This window comes from Desmodus rotundus, chromosome 4 (genome assembly GCF_022682495.2).
Source record: "Desmodus rotundus isolate HL8 chromosome 4, HLdesRot8A.1, whole genome shotgun sequence".
Classification (NCBI taxonomy): Eukaryota; Metazoa; Chordata; class Mammalia; order Chiroptera; family Phyllostomidae; genus Desmodus; species Desmodus rotundus.
The window spans coordinates 105313450-105336683 of record NC_071390.1 but is presented as its reverse complement, the minus strand read 5'-3'; the positions used below and the strand labels follow the sequence as shown (position 1 = coordinate 105336683).

General features: G+C 42.9%; 1 protein-coding gene and 1 pseudogene across 1 annotated transcript in view; one reads left to right on the top strand and one right to left on the bottom strand.

Annotated features, from left to right (window-relative positions):
* The window catches only part of LOC112321302 (high mobility group protein B3 pseudogene), a 29687-nt pseudogene extending 7340 nt beyond the window's left edge, over positions 1-22347 (bottom strand).
* Positions 1-23234, top strand: part of ADARB2 (adenosine deaminase RNA specific B2 (inactive)) — a 430916-nt gene that overhangs the window by 202274 nt on the left and 205408 nt on the right. The gene's annotated exons all lie outside the window — the stretch shown is intronic.

The window sequence follows — 23234 nt, the reverse complement described above, 5'->3', positions numbered from 1 at the left end:
AATATATATAAATAATAGAATGAATCTATCGACTGATTTCATGAATCAAATAAAGGGACGAAAATAGGACCTCCTCCATGCTGTCACAAAAGGCAAGGTTTCCTTCTTTTTTATGGCCAAGTAGTATTTTATTGTGTAAATGTACCACTGCTTTTTTATGTACTCATCTACTGATGGACACTTGGGCTGCTTCCAAAGCTTGGCTATTGTAAACAGTGCTGCAATGAACATAGGCATGGATGGACCTGGAGGGTATTATGCCAAGTGAAATAAGCCTCTCAGACAAAGACATGTACCATATGATCTCTTTATATGTGGAATCTAATGAACAAAATAAACTAACAAACAAAATAGAAACAGATGCATAGATACAGAGAAGAGACTGACAGCTGTCAGAGGAAAGAGGGTTTGGGGGACTGGGAGAAAAAGGAGAAAGGATAACACAAAAATATAAAAACTCATAGGTACAGACAACAGTATTGTGATTACCAGAGGGAAAGGGTGCTGAAGAATGTAAAGGGGGGTAAATGGTGATGGAAGAAGACATGACAGAGTGGTGAACACAGTACAATATACGGATGATGTGCTACAGAACTGTGCACCTGAAACCTATATAATTCCATTAACCAATGTCAGCCACAATAAATTCAATTAAAAATTTTAAATTTAAAAAATGACCTTCTCTTATAATTTCTGCAATTATCGAAAACTGAGGAGTTGCTATATTTATATTTAAATTTGTACAATGAAAAGACTCCAATCTGCTCTAAATTCAACTCATTTCTTCCATCTGCTTTGTTGGTTGGTTGGTTGGTTGGTTGGTTGGTTGGTTTTCCATTCTTTCTCTCTGGAATCATGGCAAAGTCTTTGTTGGTACCAGGGAAGTTTCTCTTAAGCCATGGGGGAGAATTACTGTGACCACTTTTATTTTTCTGATCATTCTTGATTCTGCAGAGATGTGAATTTGTACTTAGTTAGCACAAGCCTGAAAACATGAACTGAACAACAAACATCTTTTTGGACATTTCACATTATTAAAATGTTTTTTCCTAAACTTCCCCTCTTACAGTATATAGGCATCCTCGTTGCTTTAAGTCTGACTGCATCTTAGGAAGTTAGATGTCCCAACTGGGGTTTTGTGACCTTCCCTTGTGAAGTTAGTCTTTGTCAGAGTCTGGAGGAGGTCAGAGCCCCTCACAGCCAGGGCACTGCTTCTGACATCCCCTCATTAAAGGGTCTATGAGAAAAATCCAGCCCCTGAGTTGAGCTCTCCCCATGAGTGTTTGCTCCAGAGAGTGTGTAGCTCACCAAATACTCATAATGTCATAGTTTTTAAGTGTCATGTATGCGTGTGTGTGTGTGTGTGTGTGTGAGTGTGAAGAATGTTTACTTAGTGGAAGGGCTTTTTGTTTGTTTTTTGCTTGACCAAATCATTTGCAATCACAGCTGAAGCAATTTGAATGTTACAGTCTTCCTCAACTCTTCCTCTGCATCAGAATCAGCCCTTTGCCTGAGCCCCACCCAGTTATCCTATTTGATTTTGGAGGTTTGCTACCCAGGCCCAAGACAAGAAAGTGGGGCTGAAATACAGAGCACCCTCGCTGCATGCAGCCACTACCCCTCAACTGGAATCTCAGGGCTCCCAGGCCCACGACTCTGTGTCTATTGATTCTCCAGCTCATTCTGATACACTGTGAAGTAAGGGAGACACAGAAATTACAGGTAGCAAGGACTACAAGGCCTGTGGGGAACAACTCCAACCACTGTTAATATAGTGAGAGCAGTCTGCATGTCATCGATGTAACCTGGCAGCCAAGGAGAGTGGACTGGAATGCACATGTGTGAACAATGACGACTTCACTGTACTAGTCAGTGGGGGCAGTAGATGTCATTGAGTGAGCGTGTGTACTGTGTGGTCATTGCATTCAAAATGACTGAGTGAGTACAGCAATGAATCTGCATCAAATTTTGCATTAAGCTTGAACATTCCTCTGAGGAAACTATTCAGATGATTCAGAAGGACTTGAGGGACAATGCAATGAGAGCAGCACCAATAAAATTGTGGCATGAATGCTTCAAAGATGGTCAACAATTTGTTGAAAGTGATCCACATTGGAAGGCTTTCAATAAGGAGAACACCTGAGAATGTTGAACGTGTACAAACTGCAATCAACAAAGATCAGCAACTGACAGTGAGAGCACTAGAAGCTGCTCTCACTTTGGGGATTCCAAAATCTACTGGCTTTTCCCAAAACTAAAATCACCTTTAGAAGGAAGAGATTTCAATTGTCAATGAGATTTAGGAAAATACGACGGGGCAGCTGATGGCAATTCCAAAAGAGGATTTTGCAGAATGTTTTGAACAGTGGAAAAGATGCTGGAAGAACTGTGCGATGTCCCCAGGTGCCTACTTTGAAGAAGTACCATTGCCCTATGTACAATGTTTCTTGTATCTTGTATCTTCTTCAATAAATGTCTCAATTTTTCATAGTTTGTGGCTGGATACCTTTTGGACAGACCACATAAGTTGAAAACTGAGAAATAAGGTTCTATGTATTCTCTCTTTTTTCTTCTTCCAACCATGAAACTAATACATGTACATATGTATATGTATTCCAACCATATTAACTATTTTCTTGGTGTTCTAAATTTGAGAATCTCACACATACATCTGGAATTTTGGTTCTAATTGAAACCCAGCAGTTCTGGACACACACTCCCATGTGGCAATAGGCATTCTCCGGCGTGTCCTCACCGATCACTGTGACCCCCAACTCTGAGGCCCAATGTTAAGTGCTATCCGTCATCACTTCTGCACTGTTGCTTTCTCTTGAGGTCGATAATTATTCTGTGTGCCCCATCTCTCTCAAAATAAGAAAACAAAACACAGACCAAGGAAAATGCAGTCAAATGTCATTAGAAAAGCAGTCCTAATTGTTTAATATGCAATGAAATCAAATCTGTTTTACAGACCGAGCTAGGGTACTCCATGTGGGCACTGACCAGTCCCTACAGACATTTGTGTGTTCAATCCCTTGATCTAAAGTTTTCAGAATTTTTATATATATTTATAATACAATTTACCAGATGATTTACTCAGTTGTCCATCTAGAGTTACTTATGTGGAATATTAATGCTTTGAGATTTAGTGAAAATATTGCAATATTCAGGAATTATATTTATCTTCTCCCAAAGAACAGATAAGATCTCTGTCATAGTTGTTGGCTAAAAAGCTTCAGTTAGCCATGACTGGTGTGGCTCAGTGGATTGAGTGCTGGCCTGAGAACCAAAGGGTCGCCGGTTCCATTCCCAGTCAGGGCACATGCCTAGATTGTGGGCCAGGTCCCCAGTAGGGGGCACATGAGAGGCAACCACACATTGATGTTTCCCTCTCTTTCTCCCTACCTTCCTTTCTCTCTAAAAATAAATAAGTAAAATCTTTTTTTTAAAAGCTTCAATTAGATGTGTGTTCGTGCTTAATACACATGCACTGGCACCCATGTAGAACACATATACACACATGCATTGATGTTTCTCTCATAATTACAGTGTGAGTTCAGTGGCCCGGTGACAAAGTTTGAGGTGACTTATTAGCAGATGTGGCACCTCCAGGAATTTGCCTTTTCTCTATTAAATAAGACCTTGGATGTGCCAGAGAAATATAGCACCTTCGAGCTTTCATCAGCTGAAATAGATTTTAATTCCCTGCCAACCCTCCTCAAACATCCAACTGCCAAAATCTGATGATACAGCCAGAAAAGGGAGGGAAAGTCATATTTCTCATTGGACAAAACTTGAGGCTCCAAGCCAAGGCCAGCATTACACCTGTGTATCACATTGGAAGTCTGGATTTTAAAAGGCTCCAGGCCTGAAGTGGTTATTGCTCCAGGGCACGCAAGGAGAACAAGGTGGTCGCATGAACAAAGGGGATCTGTCACTACATTTATTCTCACATCAAACAGTTGTGAAAGCCCAGCCTTCACTGCGGGACTCAGCACTATCACATGCCAACAGGCATGTGTCGTGATGAGGTGACAGCTCTGCAAGAGCAAGTAAGTGCTACACCTTGTGGACCAGAAGGTATGGGGTCCTCATTCCCCCTGCAAGGCAGGCAGCATGAGAGACTGGAGAGTTAGAGTCTGTGATAAGTACCTACATCTGTATCTACATGTTTGCATGCATACCTGCTGCACACCTATATCTACACCTACAGGTATGGGTATATATCTACTACACACCTACATATATATCTACACGCATGCCTACATATTTACACACTTATCTACATGCATGTGTGCACGCATGCTTACATATCTACCTACATGTTTGCCTATACATGTGCCTGGATATATGTGTGTGCATGTATGTGGCATGTGTGCCTGCATGTATATGTGTATGCACGCTTGTGTGCATGTGTGCGTTCTTTCCTACATGCATACATGCATACCTATGGACCTCTGTATGTACCTATATACACATACATGCATATGTAAAGCATACATGCACATATGCATGCCTTACATGTAAAGGCAGATTTTTATGTTTTGACCTACACACAACGTGCTCACCTAAGTCCCCACAAATGACCAGTCAGGAGAATAAACTGTTTAGGTGCCCAAGTCTATTTAAAAACCACACAGTGTGCTTCCTACCCCTTGAGCCTAGTTCTGGGTCTTCCTGGAGCCATAAGTGGACAGAGCAGAACCCAGTGCAGGACGGCGGATGGTGTTGATGTGGCCCCTCTGCCTCCAGTCCTCATTTGGGCTACTCCATGGAGGTATCTGCACAGTGACTCGGCTGTGAGGTGACTCTTCTTATTCTTAATTTCCCTCACAGGTGAGTGTTTAAGGACTAGTGCATCATGAAAACAAGAATAGTAAGGAAAATTGTGCACACCAGGAATTTTAGCCCTGATTTTTTGTGTCACTTTTCAAACCAATTTTCAAGGATTTGTTCCCTTTGCAGCCGTATGAGAGCAATAAAGTCTGCACATGAGAGATAATATTGTCTTGGGGAAATATCCAGAGGATTAATGCATTTTGTCTGGAGCTAGCAGGAAATGGTGTTTCAGCTGTACTTATGGGTTCATTGTGAATACATCACCTGAAGAACAATTTGTTAAACAAGAAATATAGGGTGCAGGATTGGGAAGGCAGAATAAATGGGGAGAGACAGATCCAAGAGTGGCTTTGATGTGTATCTGTGTCATTAATAAATGAAGGCTGACTCTTTCATTCAGGAAAAGAGAAATCCCCTGACACCCAGTGGAATGGGAAGAGATGTTTTCATCTAAGCTACTTCCATGTCATAGCAGACACTGGGGTAATTCCAACACCGCTGATTAGTAAATACAGGGAAAGTCGAGACAGCTGTAACAGGCTCAGCTCTAACTCCATTAAAGGACATCATGTTACAGTACCTGTGTTTTTGCTACCTCCTTAAACACATAACCACTAAAGTCTCTTGAGGGAAGGTGACAACAGAGGGCGCACCCAAGGCCTGGACACAAATGACAACCAAAGGTTCACCAAGAGTTACCAACAAGTTAGAAATAACAAGACTCAGCCAATTCCAGGTTTGTTTTCCTTGTTCTAGTGATTTGCTTTGCTCTTTTCACTAGTTTCTCCACTTTGGAGATGGAAGAAAGCAAGTTTTTTTTTTTAATTTTTGTTGGTACCATGTAATAGTCAAATTGACTTTCTGGGTATTATCATGCAAAGAGATCAGAAAAGCTGTATCTTATGATGGAAAGAACAAAGAGATATCTCAGTTTTCCAGATAGACCTTTGTTTCTTCTCAAGCCAAATTCTGATAAAAATTATTTGCTCATTAGAGAACTAAGTATTTTATTCTGTAAATACTTGCAAAGAAGGTTATGTGCTATGGGGTCACAGCTAGGATTCTACTATTAGAATGGTATTTGTTCTAACCCCATTTCCCAATTGTACAAACCAGTGCCCAGGAAATAAAATTGACTTCCCCAAACCATATACTTGTCTCTGACCACTTGTGAAAGCCACAGCCCCAGCAGGTGGGCATGCAGACAATTTCAGAACTTGGGGTCATGGTGCTGTGTCCTCAAAGGACAAGCCATGGCAGGTCTGTACACTATTCCCTCTGAATGATAGCAGAGAAAACCTAGGTGTAATAATACTGATGTAAGAGACAAGTGGGTGAATAGCAAATCAACACTGTGTCTGCTAAAATAAGTTTTTCTGGAGTTAACTCTATACTCCCTAAAAATAGTCATATGCACTAGATGCAAAATATTTGCACATCATTCTTTTGTTTTAATTCCCACACCATCCTTTCAGGGCTGTCCTCTCACTTACAGACCAGGCAAAGGTGGTCATCATTTGTCCAGTCTCAGGTGACGAGTAATGGAGGCAGAAGTGGACCTGGATTCGATGTGCATTACAGCTGCACTCCATTTCAAGAACAAGGCTTCTGCTCAAGTCTAGGCTGAGACCCCATCTACCCTGCCTGCTCCCAGGTCTTCATCTCCAAGTTTTTGGGTTGCCTAGGCCCTAGGCCAGCACACTTCAAGCCTGGCTGTGTATGAGAAGCTCCATCTACTTTGAGGAGGGTCTGAAAGGCTTTGTTGCCCCTAATTTTTTTTATCCCATGTGTTGTGGGTCATCTGCCATGGCAGAGATTTCAACATACCTCTCAAACATGAGGATCGTTTCCCAATTCCACCTCTGTCCACGGGGCAGGTAGCTGGCCTGAGTTCTGATCTGTATCCCAGATGCTTGCCCTGAACCCTGTCCCTCTGAATTGGGGTTCCAGCCTCTGCTCTAAATCCTGCGGTAAGAAATTGGCTTTGTAGTTCCAGGTACTAACCAGAGTTCTGGTCTACCCAGAACTCTGGCCCAGAGAGAGTGTGTGCTCTATAGCTGAGATGTTGAAATGTGACCACCCAGACAGCAAGATCCCCTGACCTTGCTTACTAAACTAGACCCCCTGCCTGTCCTTCGAGGTTAGTCCCACTGACTGTTGGATTCCTCAGCATGGGACCCATCTGTTTGCAGTCCTCCTGTTCCTCTATGGGTCCCCATTTAGTGCTCACATGACTCACAGCCAACACTGTGGGAATCAGGACTGCCAGCTGGTGGCAATGCTCCTCATCATATAGTGAAGTTGAAATCTTTCCCACTGTGTCAACGTTCAGTGATATGACATTTTCACCCAGAAGACTTAACAGGTGGACCTAGGGTCTTAAGGCACTTCAACAGGGACATTAAGAAAGCAAGGAACAGGCAAAGGAGAGATTCTCGTAACCACTTCCACTGGGTCATTGAAGCCCTCATGCCCATGTGAGAGTGTGGATGAGAATTGCAGTGGTCTCTCAATCTGAAGTTCCTGGTGTTGCTTCCTAGGCATCAGTCTCATTGTCTGTGTAGCTCAGAGGTTTACTGAGAAAATGAAAATAATAATGTTAAAATTAAATGTTACACATTTGACAGAACTTTGCACAGTACCGTGGGGTTAGGAAGGGTCAGAAGAGTTCATACACAACTGGATGTAGACTTGTTCTGGGGGCATTGGTATCTTACTTATCTTTGTGACCCCAGAACTGCATTCATAGCTCAGGAAAGACTTTCTGAAGGTTTTGTTGAATTGTCATTCTTCATTCAATAAACGGAAAATCTGAACACAGACACATGATGACATAGATTACTTGGGCATAATAATGTTTCCCATGGGCCATCCTCTAATGGATGGACCTTCCCTCAAGTGGGCTTCAGAAAAGTGAACCCTTCCCAGGGTATGAAAGTGCACATACACCAGGGAGGACTTTAGGAAAAAGGTTCATACCTGCCTTCAGATTTCCAAAGATACCTGTAGCCATATAAATGCCAAATTAGATTTAAATCTGGCATAAAATTGTTCTGTGAGTCTAGACTCTATTTAAGTCCAAGGATAATTGGAGAAAAGTAAAAATTCCTTTAAAAATAAATGTCCTACTTCTCATCCAAGAAGAAACTGTCCGGTTGACATTTCATTCTGGTCCACATGTTTATTGAAAAGATGATAACCCCACGCAGTTACATGCTGGTTTTTGTTGTTTTTAGGAACATCGTCACGTCATCAGTACAATAGTCCTGCCCAAAAAAGAAGCATTATTAGCCCTGTTGGTCAGAGGTGAAAACCAGGGTTTAGGGAAGTGTGGCTGCTCCAAGCTCATGCAATGGGTGAATGAAAGAGGCAGAACTGTCTTGACAAACAGCAAGTTCTCCAGTGGCAATAAAGGTGGGTTAGGCTATTGACCTGTGTGCTGGGAGCACATTCTGGGGAGAATTACTATGATTTGTCCCAAGATTACTAGTCTTCAGCCCATAGGCAGCCCAGTGCTTTTATCTCTGATTGTTAAGAAAAGAAATTACTGTGGGCTACAAGTGTGTCTGCAGCTGGTGAATTTGACATGGTCAGCATGCCCATGGATCCCCAATTGGAGGCAGCATTTGAAGTTTCATTTACAAAACAGAGTCATGGCATCCAGGAGCCTTCCTGTGCTTTCCATCAGCCAAGTGTCGGGCCCTTGCCTGCCAGCCTGGGTGAGCCCGGTACTCTCACACTTGGTGAATCCACTGTGCAAATAAGAGTTCTGGCTGCTGATGGCCTTTCTGATCTGGTTGCCATGGGAACAGCCAGCAGATGGAAAAGGATAAGGTATGGGAAGTTATAAAAAGAAGGCTGTCTTTAAACCCTTACCTTGTCTCCCCCAATCTTATGCGTTTCCATGGGAGCAGGAAAAATAACCACTCACCAGGCTTGTTATGGGGACCTGGGTCTCCGAAGCTGTCAATCAGACAGCTTCAGATCTCCTTTCAGGAGCACTGAACTCATCCCAAATATAAGTTTTATGAGGCCTTCACAAGGGGGAACCCTGTAAATCACCCAGGGTCCAGGTGTGGAGTCCTCCCCTCAGGTGGCTAGGCAGGGACTGAGGCTTCTTCCTTCTCTGAGGTGAGTGCAGCCCAGCAGAGGGGGAGCCTGGGGCCTTCCTCCCAAACTCCCATTCTGGGGCCTCCAGCCCGCTTCCATTAGGCTGTCCTCTCCCGGGCCCTCACTTCCCTGGTCTCTCTTCTGCTGACTGTTGTACCTTCCCACACTTCATACTCACCTGCCCCACCCAGAGCTCTCTGGTCCAGTCTAAGTTTCTTTCTCTCTCTCTGCTTCTCTCTTTGTCTCTCTATTTTCTTTTTACCTCTCTCCTTCTTCTTTCTTTACCTCTCTCACCCTCCCTGTCCTCCAAAGAGTGCTTTACTCTTTCAGAGTTTTCTCTGTGGTTCCAATTTCTCGCCTTCAAAGCACATTTCTTGGAAATGCAAAGTGTTTTTACTGTCTTCAAAGCAATTAAGAAATTTCTCACAGTCCTATTTAACTGCCTCTAAGACAAATGATTTTTCACCCAGATTTGGGTAGAAACACAAATCTGTGTTTCAGAGTGAATGCATATCATTCTCTTGTGCCCAGAAAATTCATGCAATTATCTCCTTGGCCACCTGTGGAGGCATTTGTGAAACTCATTCCAGTGGCCTTTACATCTGAAGATAAAGCCCAAATACAAAAGGTTAATTGAATTACACATATTTTCTTTTCATTGGTCAGCTCTATCTCTTCCAACTTCAGTTCCAAATTTATGCAAAATATGCAGCAAGCATAAAACATTTTCAGAATTCCCATAAGAAGGTCTCTCTCACACAATTAAAACTGCAAAAAAAATATGTAAGAACATATCAGGTGAATAAAACAAGGCATCACACTCTGTTGTCTCCATTTTAAATCTATGTGTCCTCCCCCTTTAAACAATTGTTCACTCCGTAAGGTATTTTCGAAGGACTTTTAAAGACTGCCAATCTATTGAGTGTGGCCCAGATTACACGGCCGGATCCTATAAGGCAGGTACAATGTTATTCTCCCCTTTCACAGGTAAGGCAATTGAGGCTTAGTGAAATTTATGGTTTGGGGGTAAAAAGCAAGGGATTGCAACAGAAGTGTCCTGCCTTTCATCACACTACCTTAATTATGTGAAAACATTAATTAATAAACCCCAAAAAGAAATTTGCTCAGAAAAACTTGTAGCACCAGCCTATGGACATTTTCTTTGCCCCACGCTGGTTATTCTAAACCCACAAAGCTCTAAAGAACAGAAAGCAGGGATGGCCTCGGCCGTCTAGGAGAGGGATCCTCCTGCTCTAGGTTGATCCGAGTTCTTGGTCTCACCCACCACCAGTCTTACTTTCTTTAAAATACATATATCCATGCATTTGTCCCACAAATACTGACCAAGCATCTAATAGGCAGAGCACCTAACTGCAATGTCACATGAGCAAATGGGGCCATCATGGAAGGGCACAGACAGGACATAGCGTGCCATTCACTGAGTCAATCCCTCCAGGATGACCGGTGGCCTATGTGCTGCCCAGGACAGGGGGGCATGTTTCATCCTCACTGTGACATTCAGGCCCTCTGTGCCATTGGATGCTACCGATCATCCTTAACTTGCTGAAGCTGTCCCCTCCCTGGCTTCCCAGCTAATTACTGTGGGACACACACACATTGAATCCACATTTGTGACTAGACACACTTGATCCCCTTGAAGGTGTTACCTCCAACCCACCCACCTGGGGAAGCTCATCTATCCCCTGACCTCCTTCCCCACCTATACCCTGGGCCTGAGGAAATCATCTCCATACCAGACCTTTCTCCCTAAACAAAAAAATCATCAATGAATAGTAGCTGAGAGCCTGTTGAGCACTAGACATTCTCCCAGGGGCCTGGGACATGTGAGTGAGTGATGCAGCGTGCTTTGTCCTGATGGGCACAACCTGCCAAGTTTTATCATATAATATTTTTCCAGCCACACCTTACACCGTGCCTCCTACTGTCTCTGAATGCATCATTCAGGTTCATGTTTCTGCCATTCACTCCTCCTCCCATCTCCAGCTTCCAGAGGAGGCCATTTGTCATTTAGTCTCTATAGACCTAGCTGACTGCCCAAGTAGAGGTGGCCACCCTCTTCTGGGCTGGTGTCTATACATACCCCCATCCTAGAATACACCCTTGGTTGCAGCTTCTGGTCAGCTAGCATCTATGTCTGCCCACCCTAGATTGTCACCTCCCAAGGGTAGGAGCCAGGTTTATACCTTGTGTTCCCCTTGTGCACAGTGATTCTCAGAGTTCAAGATGTTAAAGCAAAATATCAGTGGAGACAGTATTAATTGGAGAAAGGTCTGATGCAATAAGAGATACACACACAGACTGGAAGAGTGAGCTTGAAACTAACTCATAAGTATAAATACAGTGTCAACAGAATAGCAAGTATTAGTAGAAGCGAATACCAGGATTCAACAACCTCATGTCGCCCAGGTTCTCCAGCTCTTATAAGTAGCCCACCAGACCACTGGACAGCTCCACCAGGATGACTCACAGGCACATCAGAGCCTTACCATCTCCCCTACCCTGCAAGCTCATGTGTTTTTGCATTTTTCATCCTGGTGAATACCACCAGGATCTATTCCTATTGTCCAATCTGAACCTGTCTCCCCGGAGCCCAAGTTTCAAGTCAACAGGTCCTATATATTCACATTTCCTGACTGTTATCTCCTTTCCATTCCCAGAGCACTACCTTAATTCACATCTTCATTTCTTACCTAGATTTTGCCAATTCTGGTGACAAAGTCATCATTTAAAACAAAAATCTATGTCCATGGGTCATTCATGTATGTTCTTTGACTACAGTGTGGGGATTGACTGTGGGAGCAGGGGGTGGGCTGGGTGGAGGAGGTTGAAGGGGAAAAATTGAGACAACTGTAACAGAATAAACAAGAATAAAAAGAATAAATAAGTAAATATTGTAAGTAATTACTTCACAAAAAACCCACAAATCTGATCATTCTACTTCTCCATCCCCTAAAGGCCCCCCATTTTTCTACCATTGTCCTCACCATAATTTTTTGAGATGATCTGTTTGATCCATTGTCTCAAAAGTAGTGTCTCAAGTGTACATGCTCTCTGGATGAAACTGGAGAGCATTATGCTAAGTGAAATAAGCCAGGAAGTGAGGGACAAGTACCATATGATCTCACCTTTAACTGGAACATAAGCAATAGAAGAAAAAAGCAAACAAAATATAACCAGAGACATTGAAGTTAAGAACAATCTAACAATAGCCAGGGCGGGGGTGGGGGGGTGGGGGCGGGGATAGTGGGAAGAGGGTATTACAGGAACTACTATAAAGGACACATGGACAAAACCAAGGGGGAGGGTGGAGAGGGGGGAGGGAGGTGGGTTCACCTGGGGTGGGGTAGAGGGATGGGGAGAAAAGGCATACAACTGTAATTGCATAACAATAAAAAAAAAAAAAAAAAAAAAGTGTACATGCTCTCTATACCTTAGTCATTTCAGAAGTCATTGTTGGCACACAGTACATGCCCAGTTCATTTGCTGGATACTTAGACCGAACTGTTTATTTGAGGGCAAGATGATGAAGTGTGCACTGAATTATGGTATAAATAAACTCAATTTGTAATCCTCTAAATGACCATACCAAATACTATTGCTTTGTTCAAAGGCTATACTAGAGACTACCACTCACAGGAAGGTGACCAGTGATAGAGGGATGGAGGCTGGTCTTCTGGAGTCTGCCGTATACAATGTTTTTAGTTGTTAATATAGATCATAAACTCATGAATGCACACAAATCTAGAGAGCATGGGCAATGTAGTGGGTGTTAGAACTGAAGTACAGAAACATATCACCAGGCTGCAATAATGTAAACACTTAAGCAACAAAAAGTTTAACAACACAATACAAAATCTTAGTTTCATCCTGCTATGACCTAAAAAATGAAAAACAGAATAATTACAATTGGTTTTCATCTGATAGCTGAAGATACAAAGAAATAGAGTCCTATTAGCCCTGTGGGGTGTCAGAAGTAGGACAGTGGTTAGATTTTACAAGGAGGTAGATTATAATAATAAAAGAAAATCTTTCTAGAGAGCTCTGGCTGTGGAGTGAAATCTTTTGTAGAATAGTGAGTGCACATTCTTTGGAGTCTGAAAAACCACTCCTTTGGGATCATTTCACAGTAGGGTGTTCAGCTGTTAAGAAATGTCAGGGTGTCTATGGGGTTTTGTTTTCTTTGGCTCTTACATCCAATTGATTCCATAGATTTTTATCTGTATTTACACCTAAAGATTATTTATACATAAATCACCCTATGAGTTTACAAAGGCTGAAATGATGTGTGTACAAAAACTCCTGGCTGGCACAAAGCTCCTGTGGATACTCACACACACAGACAAGTGAAATCCCGCAGTATCTGAGAGGGATGCTTGTTAGAGACATATCTTTAATGTTATTTTGAGTTAGGCATGATTTAAGTTGCCGCTTTTCATTCTGTGAAGTATAACACTCTGCTAATTTGGCTTTAACATTTTCAATTATCTTTGTCATAAGTCATTTGTTAACCCTACGGGGTCTAAGTTGTAGAGCAATGCATATTTTCATCAACCATGTTTTGGCTTATAACTTTCAATAGCTGGATTTAGAAAGCTGTATGCATTGCAGTTCAATTATGAACAACCCACACACCTTTTGATAAAGTATGCAAGCACGTAGTGCCCTTCAAATGTGCTTGTATTGGAAGAAGTTGTTGTAGCTGACTTATTTTCCTGCCGACAAGCAGACATAGGTTTGTTCGGTGTGTCAGGGTACCTGCGTCCTAAATGGACTATTGCTGGAAAAAGAATTTATGCGTCAGGGAGAAGGTCAAGCTAGACAAATTTGAAAGGTCTTTCCATGCTAAGTGTCTGCAGCTCTCTGCTTTTGTGTTGAAAAAGTCCAGACTACTTGGGATCATGTTCAAGCTACTATGTCATATCCACTGGAAAAACACTTGCTTCATCCAAATTGAATCGCTCTTTATTCCCACACAAGTCGTGTTCATTCTTGTCTCTAAGACTTGATTGTTTTCTTTCATTTGGTTGGATCTATTCCACAACTTCCAAACTAACTCGTCCATCCATGCTTATTCATCTACTCAGTGAGCCCTTTTTAAAATATCTCCAGTAGATGTAATCTTTCCTAGAACTTCCTCAGCACTTCACCTCTTCTTCTCTACATGATCTCTTCCTATTTATTATTACACCTAGAAGAATTACTGTCTCTTCCACAATACTACAGATCCCTTGAGGATAATAGCAGTTAGTTTATCTGTCTTTCTTTCCCCAGAAGTACTTTCAGGGACTTATAGATAATAAGCTATTTAAAAATATATGTGAATGATGCTGCAGTGAGCATGGGAGTGCATATATCACTTCAAGGTACTGATTTCATTTCTTTTAGATAAATACCCAGAAGTGGAATTGCTGGATCATATGGTAGTTCTATTTCTAATTTTTTGAGGCACCTCCATACTGTTTTCCATAGTGGTTGCACCAATTTACAGTCCCACCAACAGTGCACAAGGGTTTCCTTTTCTCCACATCTTCCTCAACACTTGTTATATCTTGTCTTTTTGATAATAGCCATTCTAACAGGTGTGAAGTGATATCTCATTGTGGTGTGGATTTGCATTTCCCAGATGATTAGTGAGGTGGAGCATCTTCTCATACCTGTTGGCCATTTGTACATCGCATTTGTTGATTTACGGATATTGAGCCATCCTTGCATCTCAAGAATAAATTCCACTTGATTGTGATGTATTGTCCTTTTAATATGCTGTTGAATTCAGTTTGCTAATATTTTGCTAATATTTTATTAAGGATTTTTGCATCTATCTTTACCAGAGATGTTGGACTATAGTTTTCTTTTCTTGTAGTGTCTATCTGACTTTGTTATCAAAGTAATATTGGCCTTGTTAAAATTTATTAGGAAGTGTCCCTTCTTCATCAATTTTTTTGGAAGAATTTAAGATGTTCATTGCAGCTTTATTCATATTAGCCAAGATATGTGCACCACCTAAATGTCCCTGATAGATGAACAAAATATGTACATACATACAATGAAATATTATTTAGCCTTAGAAAAGAAAGAAATTCTGCCATACATGACAACATGGATGAACATGGAGGATATTATACTAAGTGAAATAAGCCAGTCACATGACAAATACTGCGTGGTTCCACTTATGTGAGATATCCAAAATAGGAAAACTCATAAAAATGGAGAGTAGAATGGTGGTGACCAGGAACTAGGGGTGGGAGAGGAATGGGGAGTTGTCGCTTAATGGGTATGAAGTTTCAGTTATACAAGATAAGTTCTACAGATCTGCTGTTCAACACGATGCCTATAGCTAACAATATTGTACTGTGCACTTACAAACTTGTTAAGAGACTGGATCTCATGCTAAGTGTTCCTACCACCAAAAAAAAGAGGGGCGGGGGAAACTTTGAGAGACAATAAATATATTTATTATCTTGATTGTGGATGATGGTTTCGTGGGTGAATGTATATCTGCAAACTCATCAGATTTTATACACTAAAGGTGTCCAGTGTTTTGTACATTAATTATAACTTCATAAAGTTGTTTTAGCCCTGGCTGGTGTGGCTCAGTGGGTTGAGCACCGGCCTGTGAACCAATGGGTCACTGGTTCGATTCCCAGTCAAGGCACATGCCTGGGTCATGGGCCAGGTCCCCAGTAGGGGGCACATGAGAGGCAACCACACATTGATGTTTCTCTCCTCTTTCTCCCTTCTCCTTTCTCTAAAAATAAATAAATAAAATCTCTTTAAAAAGTTTTTAAAATATATGTTATATGTAGAAATGAATAAATTATCAACTAAGAAAACTACCATTGAAACAATTAATTCAACAGGTTTATATCAGAATTCTTGAGCTAATTGTTATCATACCTGATTATTCCTCCCTCATTGCATCAATCTATCATAGCGAGTTTCATTATTTGGGGCTCTTCAATAAGTCCCCAAATTTAACTTGTATAAGTAGGTAAAAGTGTGGTATTGAAAATTGGCAATCACCTCCAGATAGCTTAAATGAAATCTGAAGTAGCTAATGGTTGTCCAAACTTTTTTCACTTTTCTAAGGCAAATTGTAATATCAGAATACTAAAAATAATAATAATAATAATAATAATAATTCCAAAATCAGGCATGGGAATAAAAATGGCATAAGTGAAGATGTGATGCCTAAATGTTATCTGAAAACTCTGCATTTTGCCAGTGAAAGGAAAGTCATAACCTTCAGTAGCTTTAAGCCATTAAGAAGATGTTTCATACAAGAGGAGCAGGAAAAAGGCCATTGTCTATGAGTGTTCTGCTAGAAAATCACCCAAATTAGAATCCTCCTGCATTCCCATCTCTAATGGAAACAACTCTTTCAACACCTGCAATCAGTAGGCTCTGTTGGAAAGAGAGGACATGGGTGCCACTGGAAGCCACCACCAATTCCTAGAAAGCCATGGTACCAGACTGGGTAACAAGAAGCATTGCTCAAGGGACAGTCCTCCAAGCTGCAGAGCAGCCCAGCTGTGCAGCTCATGCAAGTTGCTTCTGAGCTATCATATCTCATCTGTAAAATAACAAGATTTCTGGAGTTGATCTTGCAGGCATCTTCCAGATTTCATATTCGATAATTCAAGAAAGCATAAGATGTGTTTCTATTGGGCATGAACCTCTAGCTCCTACAATCATCCCAGCTCATTTTTGGCATCAGATTTATCTGATATGGTGGCCACTGCCACTTGTAAGAGGAATGTTAGTGAAGTTGTGGCCAGAAAAAGGGAGTTCCCTTCATCCTTGGACAAGAGCAGATGGTGCTGCTACTCTGAATGCAGTGAAAAGTCTCCTGGCCTCAGTCACCCAAACTGCCCTTAGGGCACCTTCAGCAGTGTCTGCTATTTTGCACCATTAGTTGCTTCTGCCTTTTCCACACTAGAGTATTTGGATACTAGAAAGTTATCGTGTGCCGTGAGATAATCACAGAGACTGATTGTGTAGGAGGGGTGGACAAAGCTGTGTTCTATGGACCACAAGCAGCAAGCCCTGGTTGACTCTTCACTACCAGGGAGCAATTTTACCCAAAGAAAGAATGTAGTTCTTATCACAGCCCAGGAATGAGAGGCCCAGAGTATGAAACTGAGTTCCCCTTCAATTTGGGGTGGCCACTGACAGTCCATCTTGGGTCACTGGAAGTGTTATTCAGGACAGACTACAGAGGCAGCTGGATTTACCTCTATTTTTTGTTGGGGTCGTCTTTTTGGTTTTTTTCCTAAATATATTTTATTGATTATGCTATTACAGTTGTCCCATTTTCCCCCCTTCACTCCCCTCTGCCCTGCACACTCCCTCCTGCCCACACTCCTGCCCCCTGTTTAGTTCATGTCCATGGGTCATACATACAAGTTCTTTGGCTTCTACATTTCCTACACTATTCTTACCCCCCCCCCCGTCTATTTTCTACCTACCATTTATACTACTTATTCTCTGTACCTTTTCCCCTTCTATCCCCCTCCCACTCCCCTATTGATAACCCTCCATGTGATCTCCATTTCTGTGATTCTGTTCCTGTTCTAGTTGTTTGCTTAGTTTGCTTTTGTTTTCGTTTTAGGTATGGTATTAATAACTGGGAATTTGCTGTAGTTTTACTGTTCATATTTTCTATCTTCTTTTTCTTAGATAAATCCCTTTAACATTTCATATAATAAGGGATTGGTGATGATGGACTCCTTTAACTTGACCTTATCTGGGAAGCACTTTATCTGCCCTTCCATTCTAAATGAAAGCTTTGCTACCCTTCTTGCCTGTAAGGTATCTTTTGAGAAATCAGCTGACAGTCTTATGGGAACTCCTTTGTAGGTAATTGTCTCCTTTTCTCTTGCTGCTTGTAAGATTCTCTCCTTATCTTTAATCTTGGGTAATGTAATTATGATGTGCCTTGGTGTGTACTTCCTTGGGTCCAACTTCTTGGGGACTCTCTAAGCTTCCTGGACTTCCTGGAAATCTATTTCCTTTGCCAGACTGGGGAAGTTCTCCTTCATTATTTGTTCAAATAAGTTTTTGATTTCTTGCTCTTCCTCTTCTCCTTCTGGTACCCCTATAATTCGGATGTTGGAACGTTTAAAGATGTCCCGGAGGTTCCTAAGCCTCTCCTCATTTTTTTGAATTCTCGTTTCTTCATTCTTTTCTGGTTGGATGTTTTCTTCCTTCTGGTCCACACTGTTGATTTGAGTCCCAGTTTCCTTCCCATCATTATTAGTTCCCTGTACATTTTCCTTTATTTCTCTTAGCATAGCCTTCATTTTTTCATCTAATTTGCGAGCAAATTCAACCAGTTCTGTGAGCATCTTGATTACCAGTGTTTTGAACTGTGCATCTGATAGGTTGGCTATCTTTTTGTTGCTTAGTTGTATTTTTTCTGGAGCTTTGATCTGTTCTCTCATTTGGGCCATTTTTTTTTTTGTCTTGGTGCACCTGTTATGTAAAGGGGTGGAGCCTTAGGTATTCACCAGGGTGAGGCAACCCAGGTCGGTGTGCTGTGATGCTGTACGTAGGGAAGGGGTCCGAGAGGGAACAATGGTGCTTGCTCTGCTCTCTGCTGGCTTTCAGTCACTTCCCTCGTTACCCACAAGCAAAGTGGGCCCTTCTGGTGCTGATTCCTGGGTGGGTGGGTTTGTGTACATTCTGGGACCCTGTGGGTCTCTCCAACGAACTCTCCTATGAGGCTGGGAGTTTCTCCCACTGCCACAATGCCCACAGGCGCTTTCAATCTGTGGTTTGAGGCTTTATTTCCCTTCACTGGAGCCCTGGGGTTGCATGGTCTGTTTTGCTCCCCCTTTGTTCCTCCCAGTTTATCTGCACACAAATATGGGACCGCCGGGTCCACCAGCTGCTGTCTTACCAGCCAGCTGCAGCCTTGCCCACCCCACTCCACAATCCGCCACTTCACTGGGTCCGCCAGCCACCATCTTGCCCACCCCAGTCCTCCAGCCACCACCTTCCCGCGAGTCCTCTCCTCCCAGCTGCCTATCTCTGCCCCTCCTACCAGTCTGGATGAATGTTTTTCCTTAACTCCTTAGTTGTAGGACTTCCATACAGTTCTATTTTCTGTCAATTCTAGTTGTTTTTTGTTTTTAAATTGTCGTTGTCCTTCTTTTGGTTGTACGAGGAGGCACAGTGTGTACACCTGCGCCTCCATCTTGGCCAGAAGTCTGGATTTACCTTTATTTTAAATTTTGCTTGGTGTTGGTTTCTTTTACTTTCAGTTTCACAATTATTTAAATTTTTAAGTGATAATATTGTTTTAGAGGGAAAAACCCAGACAAAAAGGACAGGATGATCCCAACAACCTTTTGGGTGACATATTAAAAACATTGGCTGAGAAGTGACTCTTACAAATAGTAGGCACGTAGCATAGCACATTAGTGTGCTAGTCTTTTGATTCCACTATAATTATGGAAAGAAAGCTTCAATCCATGCAGTGGGGGAGCATTGAAAATTACAGCTAAGGTGGCAAATTACTGGATCTCAATGTCCTAGTCAGACAGATTGCTTTCATTTCATGAAGAGGGACACAGTGCCGTGTCAAAGCCAGCTACCCCTGGCGAGCTTAATGTGTTCTATTTAAAAGCACAAGATGGAATAAAGGATGTAGTAGGGGATTTTACAATTTCCAGCATAAACATTTATTTTTATTTTCCCAAAGCATGGAGTGCCAGAGCTGGATCAGGGCTGCTTATGTTATTCATCTGATTTTTGGTTCCCATGCCCCCGGGCACAGAGCTGACCAGTTAACAGACAGTGCTGTGGGTTCTGCTGGCACTGTTTCAGCGGTGGGTTTAGTCCTCACAGGAAGGTGGCACAGTGCCTTTTATGTTGTCACCTCGCCCTCTCTCTGAGCCTGCATCCTGCTCTGGTGCCAACAGTGGCAGCCATGTGGCTCTAATGTGTCAACACAGCCCCAAAACAAAAACACAGTTGGAACAGCTTTGGATGTGCTCGCCAACTTCAGTCTAATTTTCAAGGCCCTGAGAAGGAGACAAGAAAGGAGGAAGTTATTCCACAGAAAGCCATTTAGTCCTTAATTTGTTCCTAACTGGGCTTTTGGCTCTTTTGTGTAGGGGGAGGGGGAGGTAGGCGGTGGGGGGGTCCATCAGGAAGCACTGACAGAAGCATGAAAGCCAGTAATGACTTTTTACACAAATGTTCTTCCTGAATCGTGTATCTCTCCAATCAGTAGCCAAGAGCTAAATTGATACACACTTAAAGTGTTAAAGACAGATACAGACAAAGTGGCTGCTGTGTGCAGACAGAAAGTATTATAACTTTTATACGGTAGACATAAACCACGAAGTAGCTGTCCTGGTTTATGAGAGTAGATCAGAGCATGGCAGGAGAGGGGAGAGGAAGAGACAGGGAGAGAAAAATGCAGCAAACAGATTTGACACCAAAACGGAAAGTCAAAGCCAAGCTTTCAAATGTTGTAAACTGACACTTGCCTTCAGGATTTCCCATTTTTCTTCCTCTCCTTAGGATTCATGCTCAATCAGACTTAAGGATTGCTCCTAAATTTGTCCTTCCCCGGGTTCCAATTTACATTACAATCTAATCTGTGCTGCCCTGGCTGGGGTGGCTCAGGTTGGTTGGAGAGTCGTCCTATAAAAGAAAGGTTCTGAGTTCAATTCCCGGTTAGGGCACATGCCTAAGTTGTGGGTTTTGTCCTTGGTCTGTGCGAGTCTGCCTACGGGAGGAAACCAATTGATGCTTCTCTCTCGCATCAATGTTTCTCTCTCTTCCTTCCTCTCTCTCACCAAAAAGCAATGAAGGAATGTCCTCAGGTAAGGATATAAAAAAAACTAGCCAGTGCCGAAGACCTGGGGCCTCAGACACCTGGGCTAATGGGCCCATCTTGGTTGGAGGTCCCAGTCCGTCAGAGACAGATTCGAATTTTACGTTGGACTTTCCAGGGACAGGACAGCAGGAATGCCTAATAAATTCAAAGTATAGGAACTGTTGTCACTGGGGCACAGCCTTGAGGAAAATATTTTCGTGCACATTAATCTCCCCGTCACAGGCCCTATGTTCTCTGGGAGCAGCAACTCTGCTAAGAGTGGGATGGCCTGACGATCTGCTGAGCATGACATTGGATAAATCACCTTAACCACTGAGGCAGAGCTGCCACCCCAGGGATCCTGAGAGAAGTAAATGAGTGTTGTCTTATGCACCTGTATATGTGGCATTGTCAAAGCATTTTGACCTATTTAGAGAGAGCTTACACATTGGTAAACACTTGGATGAAACAGCATGAAATTTCTTGGGACCAGGGTCTCTTTGGGCCACCCAGAATTTCCTGACCTACATACACCTCAGAGGGAAAGGGAAGGAGAAAACCATCTTAATTTTATTTTTCTCTTTCACCTAAAGCAACCATCAGCAGTTATCAGTAAGGAATCTGAACTTGAGCTTTCTCTGAAGTCCATGAGACAACATGGGTAATAAAACCCAACAGAAAAGTCAGGAATCCAGTGAGCAGACAGACTGTAAGGACCCCCCACCAGGTGTGTGAATGGCCACGGCCAGGAGGTTGCAGGTGGCTCCCCTGCTTACTTGAGGGAGGGGTTTGGGTCAGGTCAGCAGCCCCTCCTCAATGCTGTCTATTCATCTGCTGTCTCTGGGCCCACAGAGCCAGGGATTTGCATTCAATGTAATCCACATGCTTTCTCGGTGTTCAGCCTGATCCCAACACTAAGGAGCATGAGGTCTGAGCACAGGGTCTGCCATCTTAACACCTTCATCAGCACAAAGGGTAGCCAAAAATTTATAAAAGACAAAGTGAGTCATGCTTCAACCAGAACTCGAGCTGTATGCAGGCCTGTGACTTTCAAGCTAAGGTCAAACCAAAGCTCCCATGGGAGAGCAGGTTATCCACCAGGACCCGATGCGGCTGAGCACATGAACGAGCCATCCCGTGGGTGAGCCTCCGAGGTGGGGAATCCTGGAGGGCATCCAGCCACCTCTCTCACTCCTGGCTGAGAGCCACGGAGGTTGGCGTGGCACCTGGCCAGGACCACTTACACGCACCTGGTACACTGAACATCTAGCTGACACACTGATGTGTTCACCTTTGCTGACTGCTCACTGTAGGCTAGGAGTCCTGCAAAGCAATTTACAGGGACAATACCACTTCTTCCCTGCCTTGTTCTTAACAGGTGGTGCTCACACTTCACAGACAGGACACAGACCCAGCAGGTGCGCTGCTCACCTATGTTCCCATACTTCCCGGCCCGCCGTGAGGGCCCAAGCCCGGCTTCCCAACACTGCACAGGCTGCCTCCTGACGAAGGGCCACTGCTGGCACCAGGGCTCGAAAAGCAGTTGTCATGGGCTCAAAGAGAGCGGACATTGGACAAAAGCTCAGTGCACTCACGAGGGCAGAGAACACGTGTTTGTTATCATGCTTCTATTAGGGGTCCACAGGCAGTGCTGAAAAGGCCATTCTAGAAAGTAAACACCCATGAGAGAGTACATCCCCTGGTACTGCGTCAGAGGTGATAGTTTATTCCTTTTCGTTCCTCCCCTTTATCTATTTTAACATAAGTTCTACTACTTTAACCATTTTTACATTCACAGCTCGGTGGCATTCAGTGCCTTCTTGTTGTTGAACAGCCACCACCACCTTACATCCAGAACTCTTCTAATCTCCCCACAATGGAACTGTCCCCATTAAACACAAACCCCCAGCCCCCTACCCCAGCCTCTGGCACCCACCATCCTGCTTTCAGACTATGAATTTGACTCCTCCAAGGACCTCCTGTGAGTGGAATTAGACAGTATTTGTCCTTCTTGACTGGCTGATTTTTACATAGCATAATGCCCTCAAGGCTCATCCTGGTTATTCCTTTCTTATCACTAAAAATTAACAGAAAAAAGACAGGAATGTGTTTTCCCACTGTCTGTTCTCCATCTGTGTCTATAAACCCATTGTTTTTGTGGATTTTTCCTCCTGGGCCTTCCTGTTAAGCCACTGGGCACGGTTCTCCTTGGGGTGCTATGAAAGTTGTTAACTTGAAAATAAAAGACCTTTCAAAGTGAGAGGCAACAAGCATTTACTTGAGAGCAGTAAGAATAGCTATTGGGAAGCACTGATTCAGGCAGAAGCCCCAATAATGGTCAGATTAGGAGACAAAGGCCAGGGGTATTTATAAGAAAGTGAAGGGGGACAAGCACATCCATAGAAGGAAGGCGTTGCTATTGGTGCAGGTAACACAA